This window comes from Bos indicus, chromosome 9 (genome assembly GCF_029378745.1).
Source record: "Bos indicus isolate NIAB-ARS_2022 breed Sahiwal x Tharparkar chromosome 9, NIAB-ARS_B.indTharparkar_mat_pri_1.0, whole genome shotgun sequence".
Lineage (NCBI taxonomy): Eukaryota > Metazoa > Chordata > Mammalia > Artiodactyla > Bovidae > Bos > Bos indicus.
Window position 1 is genome coordinate 87,123,448 of NC_091768.1, and position 13,297 is coordinate 87,136,744.

Genomic DNA, 13,297 nt, shown 5'->3' on the forward strand with positions numbered 1-13,297 from the left:
CCCAAATTGTTACACATCAGGCTCTTGGCCTCCTTCATCAATAGAAATCAATCAGAGGCCAGACAATAGAAATACATTTCTTAAAAGAAATTGAGGCATGCATGGCTTTACTGGGGGTCCTGGTTCAGCAGAGGGGACAGAGAGAACAAATGACAGTTTTCCTTGCTTGCTCACTCCCCGAGGTGGTGGGGTGAGCTGGTTCCTTCTATGGGGTGAGGGGAGAGGGTGTTCCCAGGGGTCAGTCAGAGGGGTGGCTCGGGGACTGGCTGAACCTCAAGTGTTGTGTGCTGGGGGCATGTGAGGCATCCTGCTTTTGCTCTGGGCTCTTGAAAAGTGGCAGTTAGGCTTTTCATCTCTTTGTATCTTTCTCCCAGAATAGCTTCAACTACTCCAACTAAAAAAAGTCTATTTTTAAAAACCTTTTATTTTGTATTGGGTATAGCTGAATTTACAAACCGTGTTGGGATAGTTTCAGGTGAACAGCTAAGGGACTCACCTGTACACATACATGTATCCATTCTCCCTATACTCCCATCCTGACAGGGCAGTCACTAACATTGAGCAGAGTTGTGGGTTTCGTTCTTTGTGCTGGGAAGATTCCCTGGAGAAGGAAAGAGCAAACTACTCCAGTGTTCTTGGTTGGAAAAATCCCATGGACAGAGGAGCTGGCAGGCTACAGTCCATGAGGACAGAAAGAGTTAGACACACACAGAAAGAGAGCACACACCACAGACACACCATGTGACACACTTTGGTCCTGGACAGTTATCCATTTTAAATAGAGCAGGGTGTATATGACCCTTCCCGTACTCCCTAATGATCTCTTTTCCCCATCCTACCCCTAGCAACTATAAGTTTGTTCTTAACTAAGTTTGTGAGTCTCTATCTGAGAATGCAAAACGTCCTTAATTGCTGATATGAAAGAAAGTTTTATGGGTTTGGATGGAAGGTCCATACCAACCACAACATTTTCTGAAGCAAAAGCCAAATCGAGATCAAAGCCCTAACTCTCTTCATTTCTATGAGAAGGCTGAGAGAGGTGAAAAAGCTGCAGAGGAAAATTTGAAGATAGCAGGGGGGTGCTTCATGAAGTTTAAGGAAAGAAGGCATCTACATAACATAAAGTGCAGAGTGGAGTAACTAGACCTGATATAGAAGCTGCTGCAAGTTTTCCAAAAGATTTAGCTAAGAGAATCTACGAAGGTGGCTCCACTGAATCAGAGATTTCCAGTGTAGACAAAAATATCCGTCTATTGGAAGAAGATCCTGCCAGGACTTTGATACCTAGAGAGGAGTGGTCAATGCCTGGCTTTAAGATTCCAAGAACAGGCTGATTCTCTTGATAAGGACTAATGCAGCAGAGATTATTGGAAGTTGATGGTCATTTACCACTTGAAAAATTCTAAAGCCTTTAAAGTTGCCGAATCTGTTCTGCCTGTGCTTTGTAAATGAAACAGTGAAGCCTGGATGACAGCACACCTGTTTACGACATTGGGCGCCAAATGTTTTAAGTCCAATATTGAGACAAATATTGCTCAGAAAGAAAGAACTTTCAAAATTATTACTGCTGGACTGACAAAGCATCCAAGAATGTGATGGAGAAAGTACATGTGAGATTCATGTTATTTTCATGGCTGCCAACAACATCTCCACATGGATCATGCAGTAATTATGATGTTCAACTCATAGTATTTAGGAAGTACATTATAGGCTATAGCTGCATAGATAGTTATTCCTCTGTTGGATCTATGGGCAAAGTCAACTGAAAATTTCTGCACTGAATTCATTTTTGAAAAAAACTTATAATCTTTTAAAAAAAAAATTTACTAATTTATTTTTTTTGGTCGCATTGGTTTTAATTGAGGCATGCGGGATCTTTGCTGGGTCATGCAGGAACCTTCATTGCAGCACACAGACTCTCTAGTGGGTGTCGCCTGGGCTCAGTAGTTGTGACACGTGGGCTTAGGTTGTTTGGCGGAATGTGAGATCTTGGGTCTCTGAACAAGTAGTTTTCTGAACAAGTATCAAGCCATCATTCCTTGCATTGGCAGGTAGATTCTTCACACTGGACCACACGAAGTCCCTTTACATTGGATTCATGATTATAGATTCCACTGAAAACAGGAATCACGGGAATAGGTTGAAATGTCAACATTAATGTAGAATATAGAAGTAGATTTTCTACCATCACAGATGACTTTGAGGGGTTCAAGAATTCACTGGAGAAAGTATGTGCAGATGTAGTGGAAATAACAAGGAAGCTAGAGTTAGAAGTGGAGCCTGAAGATGTGGCTGAATTTGCTGCAATTGCATTATAAAGCTGAAGTGAATGAGGGTTCATTCTTATGCATGAGCAAACAAAGTGGTTTCTTGAGACAGAAACTGCTCTTGGTGAAGAAGCTATGAAGTTTATGGAAATGACAACAGAGGATTTAGAATAGAACATAAACTTAGTTGAAGAAAGCAGCAGCAGACTGCAGAGGATTAACTCCAATTTTCAAAGAACTTCTACTGTGGGTAAAAACACTGTTAAAGGGCACTGCATGCTCCAGAGAAATCTGTGAAAGGAAGAGTCAAAGGATGTGGCAAACTTCATTGTTGTCTTCTTTTCAGAAATGCCCTACCCACCCCAACCTTCAGCAAACAACACCATCCTGATCAGTCAGCAGACAGACACTGAGACAAGACCTCACCACAGCAAAAAGATTTTGACTTGTGAAGACAGAGATGATGCTCAAACTACTTTATTTTAGAAACAAAGTGTTGTTAATGAAATTCTGTATATTGTTTTATTTAGTTGTAAAGCTATTGCACACTTAACAGATGTCAGACAGTGTCTCAATTAACTATATACAAAGTGAGAAATGAAAAAATTTGTGTGATTCACTTTATTATGATATTCAATTTATTGCCCTGGTCTGGAACACAGCCTGGACTATCTCTGAGGTTTTGCTGTATCTACATGGCTTTTGGTCTACATTTTGCATCCGGAACTAACATTGGGTTGGTTGTGTAGTAAGAAGGACAAACGATCTACTCGAGATACACTGAAAATACACATCTCAGGACAGGATTCAGTTTTTACTCCTACAAACAATGTACAAAAAACTCCTGTTATTGCATTTCCTGTACCACTTGATCCAGATTTATTTTAAAGGCTGTCAGTTATATGAATATATGAGGATATCCCAGCATTTTTTTTGTCAAGTTGATTATTCAGGATATGTTCAATCTTTTCACAGGTTTACAGTTCTATGAAGACCTACATGACCTTCTAGAACTAACACCAAAAGAGATGTCCTTTTCATCATAGGGGATTGGAATGAAAAAGTAGGAAGTCAAGAGATTCCTGAAGTAACAGGCAAGTTTGGCCTTGGAGTACAAAATGAAGGCAGGAAAAGGCTACTTTGAGTTTTGTCAAGAGTACACACTAGTCATAGAAAAACACTCTTCCAACAAAACAAGAGAAGACTCTACACATGGACATTACCAGATGGTCATACTGAAATCAGACAGATTATATTCCTTGTAGCCAAAGGTGGAGAACCTCTATACAGTCAGCAAAAGACCTGGAGCTGACTGTGGCTTAGATCATGAGCTCTTTATTGAAAAATTCAGACTTAAATTGAAGAAAGTAGGAAAAACCACTAGGCCATTCAACTATGACTTAAATCAAATCTCTTATATTATTCAGTGAAAGTGACAAATAGATTTAAGGGATTATATGTGGTACACAGAGTTCCTGAAGAACTATGGATGGAGGTTCATGACATTTTACAGCAGGTGCTGGCCAAAACCATCCCCAAGAAAAAGAAATGCAAGAAGATAATATGATTTCTGAGGAGGCCTTACAAATAGCTGAGAAAAGAAGAGACATGAAAGGCAAAGAAGAGAAGGACAGATCTATCCATCTGAATGCAGAATTCCCAACAGTAGCAAGGAGAGGTAAGAAAGGCTTCCTAGATGATCAATGAAAATAGAGGGGAAAAAAAAAAAACAGAAAGGGAAAGCCTAGAGAGCTCTTCAAGAAAATTTGAGATACCAAGGGAACATTTCATGCAATAATGGGCACGATAAAGGACAAATTGAAAGGACCTAACAGAAGCAGAAGAGATGAAAAGGGGGTAACAAAAACGGACAGAAGAAGTGTACAAAAAAGGTCTTAATGACCTGGATATCCACGATGGTGTGGTCACTCATTTAGAGCCAGGTATCTTGGAGTGTGAAGTCATGTGGGCCTTAGGAAGAATTACTAAGAACATAGCTAGTGGAGGTGATGGAATTCCAGCTGAGCAATTTAAAATCCTAAACGGAGATATTCTCTAAGATGGCAGAGGGAATAGGACGGGGAGACCACTTTCTCCCCCACAAATTCATTGAAAGAACATTTGAATGCTGAGCAAATTCCACAACATAACTTCTAAATGCTGGGAGAGGACACCAGGCACCCAGAAAGGCAGCCCATTGTCTTTGAAAGGAGGTAGGGAAAAAAACTATAAAAGATAAAGGAGAGACAAAAGAGGGAGGGACGGAGATCCATCCTGGGAAGGGAGTCTTAAAAAATAGAGAATATTCCAAACACCAGGAAACACTCTCACTGGTGAATCTTTGGCGAGCCTTGGAACCTCAGAGAGCAACATAACCAGGAGGAAAAGTAAATAAATAATTAAAACCCACAGATTACGTACCTAAGGCAACTCCCAGCGGAGAAGCCATGCAGTCCCTTGCGTCTGACACTAGCAAGCGGGGGCTTGGCAGGGAGGCACGGGTTGCATTGCTTAGAGTAAGGACTGGGCCTGAATGCCCCGAGGGCAATCTGAGGAAACTAACTTGAGATAGCAAGCCAGACTGTGGAATAGCTATCCTGTGAAAAGCCCTAACCTAAAACACTGCCAGGGCCGCTCACAGAACAAAGGACTGAGCAGAGCTAGCCGGCTGTGGACTGGCCCGTCCCCCGCCGGAGACAGACAGGCAAGGGCAGCCAGAGCCGGAAGAGGGCAATCGGGGCCCCAGAGATGCATCATCTACCAAACTGCAAGCAGGCTTCATTGCTAACCAAGATTCCTTGGGATTCTGGACGGTCTACATCTGCCGGGAGGGTAACAGCCAGAGATCAGCTCCACAGAGGAGACACAGGCACACCTGAGAAGGCGCGCCTATTGTACACCCAGAAAACTGAGCCACTGAGACGGGGGAGGGGATAAGTAGCAGCCCGCCAAGCACCTGGTCAACTAAGCTGCTTGGACTGGGAAGGGCACAAAATGCAGGCCCAATCAAGTCTGCGCCTTTGTGGAGTACCCGAGAACCTGAACCTGAGTGGCTTTGACCTGGGAAGTGCACTCAACCCCGGACCGGCCTCAGACAGTTCCTGGCAGAGCAACCTTGAGCCTGAGCAGTGTAGACGGGGAAAGCTCACACGCCATGAGCAGGGGCAAACCCAGTGTGGCCGAAACACTGGGAGCACTCCCCACAGATGCCAGTGATATTTGTTTGCCATGTTCCTCCCTCCCCTCAGCACGACTGAACAAGTGAGCCTAAAAAAAAGTGATCACCACCACCCCCTTGTGTCAGGGTGGAAATTAGACACTGTTCAGACACTGTAGAGACCAGCAAACAGAAGCTAAAATAAACAGAGGGAACCTCATTGGAAGTGACAGTTGCAATAGATTAAAACCCTGCAGTTAGCACCGACTACATAGGAATGGATCTATAGATCTTGAGAAGTGTAAGCCAGATCAAGGAAGTATCTGAAAATGAACTGACCCCACACAGTCCACAACAACACCAGAGAAAGTCCTAGATAAATTTTTACTTTTATCATTTAACAAAAAAAAATTTTAACTCCTCTGCTGCTGCTGCTGCTAAGTCACTTCAGTCATGTCCAACTCTGTGTGACCCCATTGACGGCAGCCCACTATGCTCCCCCGTCCCTGGGATTCTCCAGGCAAGAACACTGGAGTGGGTTGCCATTTCCTTCTCTGGTGCATGAAAGTGAAAAGTGAAAGGAAAGTTGCTCAGTCGTGTCTGACTCTATTACTCCTTTAATTTTCAGTTTTATAACCTACTATTACTTGGGGAAAAAAAAGACCCTATTTTTAAAGCAAACTTCATATATATATATTTTATAATTTTTGTGACTTTGCTCTTTTCTTTAATATTGTATTTTTGAGAATCTAACCTCTACTCTAGATTTTTAGTCTTTGCTTTTTGGTATTTGTTATCAATTTTGTACCTTTAAGAACCCAATCTTCAGTAATCGTTTTTACTTGGGAGTGAGATTACTGGCTGGATTACTCTCCCCCCTTTGGATTCTCCTTTTTCTCCACCAGGTCACCTGTATCTCCTCCCTCCCCCTTCTCTTCTCTATCCAACCCTGTGAATCTCTTTGTGTGTTCTGGGTTGTTCAGAACACTTAGGGAACTGATTACTGGCTGGATCTTTCTTCTTTTGATTCCCCCTTTTATCCTCCTGGCCACCTCTGTCTCCTTCCTCCCTCCTCTCTTCTCTGTGTAACTCTGTGAACATCTCTGAGGGATCCAGACTGTGGAGAGTGCATTAGTTCAGTTCAATTCAGTCACTCAGTTGTGTCTGACTCTTTGCGGCCCCATGAATTGCAGCACGCCAGGCCTCCCTGTCCATCACCAACTCCTGGAGTTCACTCAAACTCATGTCCATCTAGTTGGTGATGTCATCCAGCCATCTCATCCTCTGTCATCCCCTTCTCCTCCTGCCCCCAATCCTTCCCAGCATCAGAGTCTTTTCCAATGAGTCAACTCTTCACATGAGGTGGCCAGAATACTGGAGTTTCAGCTTTACATCATTCCTTCCAAAGAAATCCCAGGGCTGATCTCCTTTAGAATGGACTGGTTGGATCTCCTTGCAGTCCAAGGGACTCTCAAGAGTCTTCTCCAACACCACAGTTCAAAAGCATCAGTTCTTCAGCGCTCAGCCTTCTTCAGAGTCTAACTCTCACATCCACACATGACCACAGGAAAAACCATAGCCTTGACTAGACGGACCTTTTTTGGCAAAATAATGTCTCTGCTTTTGAATATGCTATCTAGGTTGGTCATAACTTTCCTTCCAAGGAGTAAGCGCCTTTTAATTTCATGGCTGCAGTCACCATCTGCAGAAATTTTGGAACCCAAAAAAATAAAGTCTGACACTGTTTCCACTATATCTCCATCTATTTCGCATGAAGTGATGGGACCAGATGCCGTGATCTTCGTTTTCTGAATGTTGTGCTTTAAGCCAACTTTTTCAGTCTCCTCTTTTCCTTTCATCAAGAGGCTTTTTAGTTCCTCTTCATTTTCTGCCATAAGGGTGGTGTCATCTGCATATCTGAGGTTATTGATATTTGTCTCGGCAATCTTGATTCCAGCTTGTGCTTCTTCCAGCCCAGCATTTCTCATGATGTACTTTGCATATTAGTTCAATAAGCAGGGTGACAATATACCAGTCTGTTGTTCCATGTCCAGTTCTAACTGTTGCACATAGGGAAGTGATTAGTGGCTAGCTTGCTCTCTCCCCTTTTGATTCCCCATCTTCTCCTCCTGGTCACCTCTATCTCCCTCTTCTCTGTGTAACTCTGGGCCCTTCTCCGTGTGTCCCTCACTGTGGAGAAACTTTTCACCATTAACCTAGATATTTTATCATCAGTGCTATATAGATGGAGAAGTCTTGAGGCTACTGTAAGAATATGACTGAAAACCAGAGGCAGGAGGCTTAAGTCCAAATCCTGAGAACATCAGAGAACTCCTGATTCCAGGGAACATTAATCAATAGGAGCTCATCACATGCCTCCATATCTACACTGAAACCAAGCACCACCCAAGGGCCAACGAATTCCAGAGAAAGACATACCACGTAAATTCTCCAGCAACACAGAAACATAGCCCTGAGCTTCGATATACAGGCTGCCCAAAGTCACACCAAACCCACTGACATCTCAAAAATCATTACTGGACACTTCAGCACACTCCAGAGAAAAGATATCCAGCTCCACCCACCAGGACACCGACACAAGCTTCCCTAACCAGGAAACCTTGACAAGCCCCACGTCCAACCCCATCCACAGCGAGAAACGTCCACAATAAAGAGGAACCACAAACTGCCAGAATATGGAAAGGCCACCCCAAACACAGCAATATAAACAAGATGAAATGGCAGAGAAATACCCAGCAGGTAAAGGAACAGGAGAAATGCCCACCAAACCAAAGAGGAAGAGATAGGGAATATACCTGATAAAGAATTTCAAATAATGACAGTGAAAATGATCCAAAATCTTGAAAACAAAATGGAGTTACAGATAAATAGCCTGGAAACAAGGATTGAGAAGATGCAAGAAATGTTTAACAAGGACCTAGAAGTAATAAAAAAGAGTCAATATATAATGAATAATGCAATAAATGAGCTCAAAAACACTCTGGAGGGAACCAACAGTAGAATAATGGAGGTAGAAGATAGGATTAGTGAAGTAGAAGATAGAATTGTAAAAATAAATGAAACAGAGTGGAAAAAAAAAGAATTAAAAGAAATGAGGACAACCTCAGAGGCCTCTGGGACAATGTTAAACACCCCAACATTCGAATCATAGGAGTCCCAGAAGAAGAAGACAAAAAGAAAGGCCATGAGAAAATACTTGAGGAGGTAATAGTTGAAAACTTCCACAAAATGGGGAAGGAAATAGTCACCCAAGTGCAAGAAACCCAGAGAGTCCCAAACAGGATAAACCCAAGGCGAAACACCGCAAGACACATATTAATCAAATTAACAAAGATTAAACACAAAGAACAAATATTAAAAGCAGCAAGGGAAAAACAACAAATAACACACAAGGGAATTCCCATAAGGATAACAGCTGATCTTTCAACAGAAACTCTTCAGGCCAGGAGGGAATGGCAAGACATACTTAAAGCGATGAAAGAAATTAAACCTACAGCCCAGATTACTGTACCCAGCAAGGATCTCATTCAAATATGAAGGAGAAATCAAAAGCAAAAGCTGAGAGAATTCAGCACCACCAAACCAGCTCTCCAACAAATGCTAAAGGATCTTCTCTAGACAGGAAACACAGAAAGGGTGTATAAACTTGAACCCAAAACAATAAAGTAAATGGCAATGGGATCATAGTTATCAATAATTACCTTAAATGTAAATGGGTTAAATGCCCCAACCAAAAGACAAAGACTGGCTGAATGGATACAAAAACAAGACCTCTATATATGTTGTCTACAAGAAACCCACCTCAAAACAAGGGACATATACAGACTGAAAGTGAAGGGCTGGAAAAAGATTTTCCATGCAAATAGAGACAAAAAGAAAGCAGGAGGAGCAATACTTATATCAGATAAAATAGACTTTAAAACAAAGGCTGTCAAAAGAGACAAACAAGGACACTACATAATGATCAAAGGATCAATCCAAGAAGATATAACAATTATAAATATGTATGCACCCAACATAGGACCATACAATATGTAAGACAAATGCTAACAAGTATGAAAGGGGAAATTAATAATAACACAATAATAGTGGGAGACTTTAATACACAACTCACAACTATGGATAGATCGAACTAAGACAGAAAATTAACAAGAAACTCAGAACTTTAAAGTGATACAATGAGACCAGTTATACCTAATTGATGTCCCTAATGAAATGTCCTATAGGACATTTCACCCCAAAACAATGAATTTCACCTTTTTCTCAAGTGCACATGGAACCTTCTCCAGGATAGATCACATCCTGGGTCCATAAATCTAGCCTTGGTCAATTCAAAAAAATTGAAATCATTCCAAGCATCTTTTCTGACTACAATGCAGTAAGATTAGATGTCAATTACAGGAGAAAAACTGTAAAAATTCCAACATATGGGAGCTGTAACAACACGTCTGCCTAGTAAGCAACACATCACAGAAGAAATCAAAATATGCATAGAAATGAATGAAAATGAAAAAACACAACATCCCAAAACCTGTGGCATATTGTAAAAGTAGTGCTAAGGGGAAGGTTCATAGCAATACAGGCTTACCTCAAGAACAAGAAATAAGTCAAATAAATAACTTAACTCTACACCTAAAGCAACTAGAAAAGGAAAGAAATGAAGAACCCCAGGGTTAGTAGAAGAAAGAAATCTTAAAAATTAGGGCAGAAATAAATGCAAAGAAACAAAAGAGACCATAGCAAAAATCAACAAAGCCAAGAGCTGGTTCTTTGAGAAGTTAAATAAAATTGACAAACATTAGCCAGACTCATCAAGAAAAACAAAGGGAGAAAAATCAAATCACAAAATAAGAATGAAAATGGAGAGATCATAACAGACAACACAGAAATACAAAGGATCAGAAGAGACTACTAAAAGCAACTATATGCCAATAAAATGGACAACTTGGAAGAAATGGACAAATTCTTAAAAAAGTACAACTTTCCAAAACTGAATCAGGAAGAAATGGAAAATCTTAGACCCATCACAAGCATGAAATTGAAACTGTAATCAGAATCTTTCAGCACACAAAAGCCTAGGAGCAGATGGCTTCACAGCTGAATTCTAGCAAAAATTTAGAGAAGAGCTAACACCTATCCTACTCAAACTCTTCCAGAAAATAGCAGAAGAAGGTAAACTCATTCTATGAGGCCACCATCACTCTAATACCAAAACCTGACAAAGGGGCACAAAAAAGAAAACAACAGGCCAATATCACTGATGAACATAGATGCAAAATCCTTAACAAAATTCTAGCAAAACAGAATCAACAACGTATTAAAAAGATCATACACCATGACCAAGTGGGCTTTATCCCAGGGATGCAAGGATTCTTCATTATCCACAAATCAATCAATGTAATACACCACATTAACAAATTGAAAAATAAAAACATATGATTATCTCAGTAGATGCAGAGAAACCCTTTGACAAAATTCATCATCCATTTATGATAAAAACCTCTCCAGAAAGCAGGAATAGAAGGATCATACCTCAACATAATAAAGCTATAAATGACAAACCCACAGCAAACATTATCCTCAATAGTAAAAAATTGAAAACATTTCCCCTAAAGCCAGGAACAAGACAAGGGTGCCCACTCTCACCACTACTATTCAACATAGTTTTAGAAGTTTTGGCCACAGCAAGTCAGAGCAGAAAAAGAAATAAAAGGAATCCAGATTGGAAAAGAAGAAGTAAAACTCTCACTGTTGCAGATGACATGATCCTTTACATAGAAAACCTAAAGACTCCACCAGAAAATTACTAGTACTAATTAATGAATATAGTAAAGTTGCAGGATATGAAAATCAAACACACAGAAATCCCTTGCATTCTATACACTAACAGTGAGAAAACAGAAGGAGACATTAAGGAAAAAATTCCATTCACCATTGCAACGAAAAGAATAAAACACTTAGGAATATATCTACGTAAAGAAACAAAAGACCTATATATAGAAAACTTTAAAAACACTGGTGAAAGAAATCAAAGAGGACACAAATGGATGGAGAAATATACTGTGTTCATGGATCAGAAGAATCAATATAGTGAATATGAGTATACTACCCCAAAGCAATCTATAGATTCAATGCAGTCCCTATCAAGCTACCAATAGTTATTTTTCACAGAACTAGATCAAAAAATTTTACAATTTGTATGGAAATACAAAAAAAAAAAAAAAAAAACACTCAAATAGCCAAAGCAATCTAGAGAAAGAAGAATGGAACTGGAGGAATCAACCTGCCCTGACTTCAGGCTCTACTACAAAGCCACAGTCATCAAGACAGTATGGTACTGGTACAAAGACAGAAATATAGATCAATGGAACAAATAGAAGCCCAGAGATAAATCCACACACCTATGGTCACCTTATCTTCGACAAAGGAGGCAAGAATATACAATGGAGAAAAGACAAACTCTTTAACTAGTGCTGGGGAAACTGGCAAACGACTTGTAAAAAAATGAAACTAGAACACTTTCTAACATCATACACAAAAATAAACTCAAAATGGATTAAAGATCTAAACATAAAACCAGAAACTATAAAACTCCTAGAGAGAACATAAGCAAAACACTCTCCGACATAAATCATAGCAGGATCCTCTAATGACCCACCTCCAGAATATTGGAAATAAAAGCAAAAATAAAGAAATGGGACCTAATTAAAATTAAAAGTTTTTTACACAATAATGGAAAACTATAAGCAAGGTGAAAAGACAGCCTTCAGAATGGGAGGAAACAATAGCAAACGAAGCAACTGACAAAGAATTAATCTCAAAAATATACAAGCAACTCTTGCAGCTCAATTCCAGAATTCCTGGGTCTGCTCTCCGGGCTCTAAAGTGAACAGAAGGAGAACAAAGGTAGCCAAGAACAGACTGAATCCTGAGGCTGACAGAGCACCTGTTGGGGCTTCTTGGGAGCAGCATCACCTGCAGAAAAGAAAGAGGCTTGGTCCAGGAGGCTGAGGAACTCCTGTCAATTTCCTGGGCCTGCCCCTCCCTAACCCACCCTCCAGCCCCGCCATCACTGAAGGCTCCTATGTCCTCCACCCCCACCCCCACCCCATGCCCAGCAGCTTCTTGTCACCTCCTCCTTCCTCCCTGCATCACAGAGTCACCCCAGGCCCTGACACCCCCCTGCTCAGGCTCAGGACTGGAGCCAGTGGGGAATCAATCTGCTCCCTTTACTCAGGTCCGGATCCTCCCCGAGGGGGGCCTAAAGGACCAAGGAGCAGGTCCCTGGAGGAGGGGCCTTGCTTCCTGACAGCCTTGGGGGCTGCAGGCAAACCTCCTTCCTTTGCTCCCCTCCAGCCTCAGAGCCAGCAGCACACAGAGCTCTCAGGACAGGGTCCCTACCCCCATCTCTTCTGGTCCCCCCAGCTGGGCGCATCCACCCCAGCTCAGGCCCACCATCCCCAGCACCTCTGCTCAAGGCAGGCTGCTCAGTGATGAGGCTCTGGGTCCCAGGAGGCTCGGTGAACCTGCAGGCCACAGGCGGAGTCAGAACTGCTGCTGCTCCATGGAGCACAGGCCTGGCCTCAGCCCTTCCCACAGTCTCTGCTGTGGGCTCCTGTCTTGCCTGTTTGACCAGGAGCTTCCTGCGAGAAACAGGCCTTTGGAGTTGGGTCTGCAAAGGCTTTCCCACCTCTCTCTCCTGGGATGAGAGCTGGGCCCTTCTCATCTTGGCCCTGGTTGGGTCCCCGCTCCCCACTGACACATCATGTGAAGCCCCCACACTGCTTCTCAGCCCCTGTGAGTCCTGCCCTCCCCCTGAGTGCCTGCTGTATCTCACACACCTACCAGGGGC